Source organism: Staurois parvus, unplaced genomic scaffold, assembly GCF_062004578.1.
Source record: "Staurois parvus isolate SC_StPar_1 unplaced genomic scaffold, SC_StPar_1.0 ptg000170l, whole genome shotgun sequence".
NCBI lineage: Eukaryota > Metazoa > Chordata > Amphibia > Anura > Ranidae > Staurois > Staurois parvus.
In genome coordinates this window covers 6,252,967-6,258,498 of record NW_028317966.1, presented here as the reverse complement: position 1 = coordinate 6,258,498, position 5,532 = coordinate 6,252,967, and the positions used below count along the sequence as shown (strand labels likewise).

Sequence of the window (5,532 nt, the reverse complement as noted above, 5' to 3'; positions counted from 1 at the left end):
CAGTGCAGAGCTCATATGGAAGAAAAATATATTTGAAATATATATTAAAAATATTCTTCCCAAATATATTGAGATATATTTGAAATGCTACAATTTTAGCCATATTCAATATATTTCAAAATAGATTTTTATATATATATATATATATATATATATATATATATATATATATATATATATATACCCCTTGTGTTGTACCCTTGCACATGTGATTTGGATTTTCTATCATTCCCTTAGAAATGAGGCCTCTCTCTGGCCACTACAAGCTATATCCTTTGATTGACAGCAGCAACTTCCTGTGAAGACCACTATTTGAAACTGTGCAACTAAGCTGTTCGACAAAAAAAAGTACAAAAGTGTGGAAGAGTTGTATACATCTTTCTGAATTTAAAATTTGAAGAAAAATAGGCTTAACATTTTATGATTAGGGAGAAGGCATCTCAAAATACATGACATAAGAGGTCTCCCCTACGCTAAACTCACCTAAACTCACCTAAACTGGGTTGCAAACACTTTCTATTAGGCTCCATGCACACTGGGCTTAAAAAAAATGCTAGTTCCATTAACAGGAAAAAAATGCTGATATAGAGTGTTTTTGTACATAGCTTAGGAGAGTTTAGCATTTTTTCTGACAGAAAACTTCAATTAAAACCGCAAACCAGAAGGGTTTTTTCCTGTTTCTAAACTTTGAGCCTAAAATATGCCTGTAATTGTCCCGATATACATAGACCCATAGGATAACACTGAGCTGCTACTACAGGCAAAACTCCTGTAGAAGCAGCGATTTTTAATCCAATGTGCATGGAGCCTATCAGTTTTTTTACTGCCAAGGAAACTGGTGGGTTTTTTTAAGCCCAGTGTGCATGGAGCCTTACTGTCCTAAAATATATTCAGACATCACCATGGTGTCATTTAAAATTGTTGATGCTGTGTATAAAACATATACTGTTATTGTCATTAATCTGTAAACAATTGTGAAAATATCTCATTTCTAACTTATTTTTGTATGTTTGATAAGACAGACACTTTATTAAGTATAGACCAAGTGACAAAATGCAAAAACATATCAGTTGCTAAGATTTTTATTGCGCAGGGTCATTTAACCAATGACAGAAAGATGCAGGATTTAACAGCGTACAATGAGATGAGTGCGGATTATGTTGCATAGAGGTAAATTAGTAGCTCAGAGTATGGGCACAAATATGACGTCTTCACTTATCACAGCAGAAATGTCCTTGGCCATGGCAAGGATCACAAGGATCAGGACAGCAGGGGACAACACAAGGGTTGCATGGATTGCATGGATCTGCCAAGAAAAAAAAACCTTCATTAGTCATAATGTACATCCTAACCCCTTCATGACCAGAGGCCATTGAAGCCTAAATGCTCATAATACATTTATCAGCATTATTAAGTGTTTGTTTCCTTGACAAGAACTCTAATTGGCCTACCTGAGTAATTTTTGCATTGTTTTATAACCTGTTACATGACCTGTTTTAAGAAATGATTTGCTCTGTATTTATTAGAAGATGACAAATGGACAACAATGGACAAACATGTTAAAAAATTTAATATTTTCCATAGAAGTTTTTAATCAACTGGTTTAAATGTATGTTGTTGTTTTTTTACAAACCGTAATTCTATCTAACATTTCATCTTGACTATCCAGTGAGAGAGATGAGCAAAGTACCATTTAGAGGCTGAGGAAACTTGAAACTTACAATGATCACCATGATTGGCTGTCATGATGGTCACATGATGGAAAACCTTATTAACTGGTTGCTGATTATCTTAAGCCTTCTTTACATTTGCGTTTGAAGGGTGAGCTGCGTTTTTACTGCCTCTCAACTCGCATGACAAAGCCGCAATACTTTATAGCGGCAAAAATGACATGCCTGAATGGGGCTATGCCACTACCATGTAATGCACACAGTTGTGGCATGGAGGTGAAGGTTTATAGGGGTTAAAACAGGCAGTGAGGAGGAGACAAAACATCTCCGAGCCAACCACCATGGACTGCTCTTCAGAGGGCCAAATTGTGTGAACAAGAAGTCTGAGACCCGTGGCTGTGATAACACAGTCCCAGGACTAGTAGTACATGGAGATGGTCACTCCTAGTTCACAGCTGCAATATATAGAGATTAATATTAGAATTTTCATGGTAAGGATAGCTGAGGATCTTTATCTACAGAATGTAGATGAAGAGTCCACAAGCAACACATACGTAGTTTACAGTGGTTTGCAAAAATAAAACAAAATCATATTAGAGTCCTCTTGGCAAGGAGTACCAACCACCTTATATTGAATCAATTTGCAATCATGTTTCACTCCATGTTACATTAATGTGCCAGAGCTATGGTGATGTATTATTTGTACCCACTGTGTTGTGACTGGTAGAAAAGGTTGCAACATTGCTACATACATGTGGAGAATGTGTATGACTTTTCATTTCTGCACGCAGGTGGAATGGCGAGCAGTTCATGTAGGTCATGGGTGTCCCATCATGCCCCTGCCTTTGGGAGTCATGCTTGTAACTTTCAATCTTGCAATGTCTCATGGGATTTGTAGTTTGGCAACAGCTGGAGGGCGGCCAGTTTGACACCCGTGATGTAGGTGTTAGAACACATAAGGGCAAAAGGTTATAGTTGTCACTTTTGGGGTTTTGTTGGACAAAAGCAACTGATCTAATAGGTAGTACTTAATTCTTTGCATATTTTTCTATTATCAAGTAAAATCATATGTGCATTTAAAAGCCAAGAAACAACTCAAAAAGTGCACCATTTGTGATTTGTTAAGAATCTCTCTTCTCAGTGAGCGAAGGATTGGCTTATGTTAAAAAATACACTCTTCATCCATTATCTTTAGTATCCAAAACAATCATCTATTGCTCCTCTTTACCTTGTTGGCGAACACAGACGGTGCCATGGTGATGATGGTGAGGTCTGCATGCTAAAGAAATACAAATATATATTAAAGAAGGACACCATGTAACAGGTACAATCAACCAATGAACATTTATTGTTATCAGCAAAACATTGCACCGGTAGTAAAGTCTACTTAATTTGTACTTAACCCAAGATTTAATAATCTACTGCACTTAGTGTTCATCATATGCCTCTGAGTGGTATTACCAGCGCCATGACACGACTGTCTTGTGTAACTAATTTATTTTCTCTTAGTGACAGGAAGGAGCCTGCAGCAGGTGAAATCAGAAAACCTGACCTTACTTTCCCAGGATTGAGGTGTATAGTAGACATCAGTCAGATATTCTACTCATCAGATCCTATGTATATTTCATATCAGACCTCTGCAATCTAATTCCTTTTCCAACTATTTCTGGATGTTATGAATTTTTAAGGCATGTTACCAAACATATAAAATATAATCTAAGCTGTTTTTTCTGGAGGTAAAGTATTTTGCTCAAAGCTTAGCTCCAGTTTTACTTGGGGTGCCTCGAGGTTTCTTCAGAGCTGCCTTTGCAAAATGTCTAAAAATTGCCCAAAACTTGTATACAAGCCAGCGGGTGGAACAAGCCTGCCTTTTAGTTACACAAAGCCACAGGTTTTCATTGTGCACCATTACGACCTTCTAGCCGCCGGCGTCCTGACAACCAATGACATCATCATTTGATAAGGAGGATGTCAGCTGCCTGCACAGCATCCTAGTTTGATCCTCCCCTGCCCCTCTCCATCAGTGCCGAGGTCACATCAGCTCACTAATGGAGAAAAACTGCAGGAGAAGAGAAACATGGGAATACTAGTCAGTACCAGTGTGCAAAAGTGTATTTGCTTTGGAAGAATAAATCACCTCTATATTGGGTGTCCTACATGTGTGGAGGTTGCTGCATCATATAAAACTATTAGAATAGTTTTTAACATTTTAGAATGGGGTGCTCTTTTTAAAATTATGGACAGTCTTGAGGCACCCCGTTTTAGAATACAATATTAAAGGGTGCCTTGGTACTGTCCATAATTGACTGAAAAACAGCTGAGAAACACTGGTATAGATCATCAGCAAGGTACAATGTCTAGCACTGTGTTCTGGCAATGGTATGGGAGATCTTGTCTGCTGCCAGTACAAAATTGAGTCCTCGGAGTACTTTCAGCCATTCATAGGAAGCCTTATATCCACTGGCGCCCAGTGATTACCGAGCATCTCCAACGGGGAGGAAGACTGTTTTGTTTACAGCTCGGGCACACTGCACAGCACAGCCATCCCGATCAGTGTGCTTACAGTGAAGCACACACCCCCTGCCCCCAGTAAAACACTCCCTACATATAGTTAACCCTTTGATTGCCCCTCATATTAACCCCTTCCTGCCCAGTGCCACAGTGTCAGTGTTTTTTTTAGCACTGATCACTGTATTGATGTCACTGGGGATGTCAGTGACACCAATTTAGTTCCCCCCCCAGTGTCAGAATGTCTGCTGCAGTCCCACTAAAAGTCGCTGATCGCCACCATTACTAGTAGAAAAAAAATCCCAGTATATATACCGCCATTTGTTTAATAGCAAAAAGTCCAAAATATTGTTTATTTCTCTAAATTTTCGTTTTAATTTTTTTCGGCAAAAAAAATAATAATGGACAGGCGATCAAATACCACTGAAAGAATTGGGAAAAATTGGGAAAAAATTGGGGAAAAAATTAGGAATTAATTGGGAAAAAAATGACATAAATTTAATTTGGATTCAACATTGCATGACTGCACAATTGTCAGGTAAAGTAACACTGTGTTGTAATGCAAAGAATTGCGTGGTCAGGAAGGGGGGTAAATCCTCAGGAGCGTAAGTGGTTAAAAAGAATACAAGTCCAGCTAATATTAAACTACAATTATTGATAGGATAACTTATAACTGACACACATGCATACCCAAACATTGTTAGCGGGAAATAATAAGAAAGAAAGACTTACAGCAGAGGAAGTGCATGGAACCTTTCCACATTTATATACAGCATCTATTTTAAAAAATGCAGTTTAAAAACACAACACTTACGGTCTTGGCATGGATCTTTGCAGACTACTACATTGTTGCAAGGGTTGCATGGATCTTTGCAGACTACTACATTGTTGCAAGGGTTGCAGGGATCTTTGCAGACTACTACATTTTGGCAAGGGTTGCAAGGATCTTGGCATTGGATCTTCTGGGTAACACATTTTCCTTTGACTCCAGACATCTTTGATTTTAAGTTTGCTTTCCTTCTTGGAAAATTCAGAAGAGGTTTTTAGGTTGATTGAATAGTGTGCAATGGCACCTTTTTATATATACTGTAAGTGGAGGTAAAATTAGAACACACTCCTCCGCTGGCTGGTCATGACAGATTTACTATCAACGTACTTATCATTTACTAATTTGTTTGTTTTTAATAAGCACTGTGCTATTTATTTCCTTACACTCTATGATTTAAAGTTTTTAATTGTTTTTATATACTGATGCATAGTTTTAATTAGGATTATGTGTTAGAGTGCAAATTGAAAAATTGTAGTAGCAGTAATATTTATATTGTAACATGTTGCTCATGTGAAGGCTGCCCTA

General features: G+C 37.8%; 1 long non-coding RNA gene across 1 annotated transcript; it reads right to left on the bottom strand.

The window, feature by feature from the left end:
• Positions 1-1,066: 1,066 nt before the first annotated feature.
• LOC149462727 (uncharacterized) lies at positions 1,067-5,186 on the bottom strand. Its single transcript, XR_016312612.1, has 3 exons — positions 5,032-5,186; positions 2,899-2,949; positions 1,067-1,306 (listed from the first exon to the last, which is right to left on the bottom strand). It is a non-coding gene; the product is annotated as an uncharacterized LOC149462727 (long non-coding RNA).
• Between the last annotated feature and the right edge of the window lie 346 nt (positions 5,187-5,532).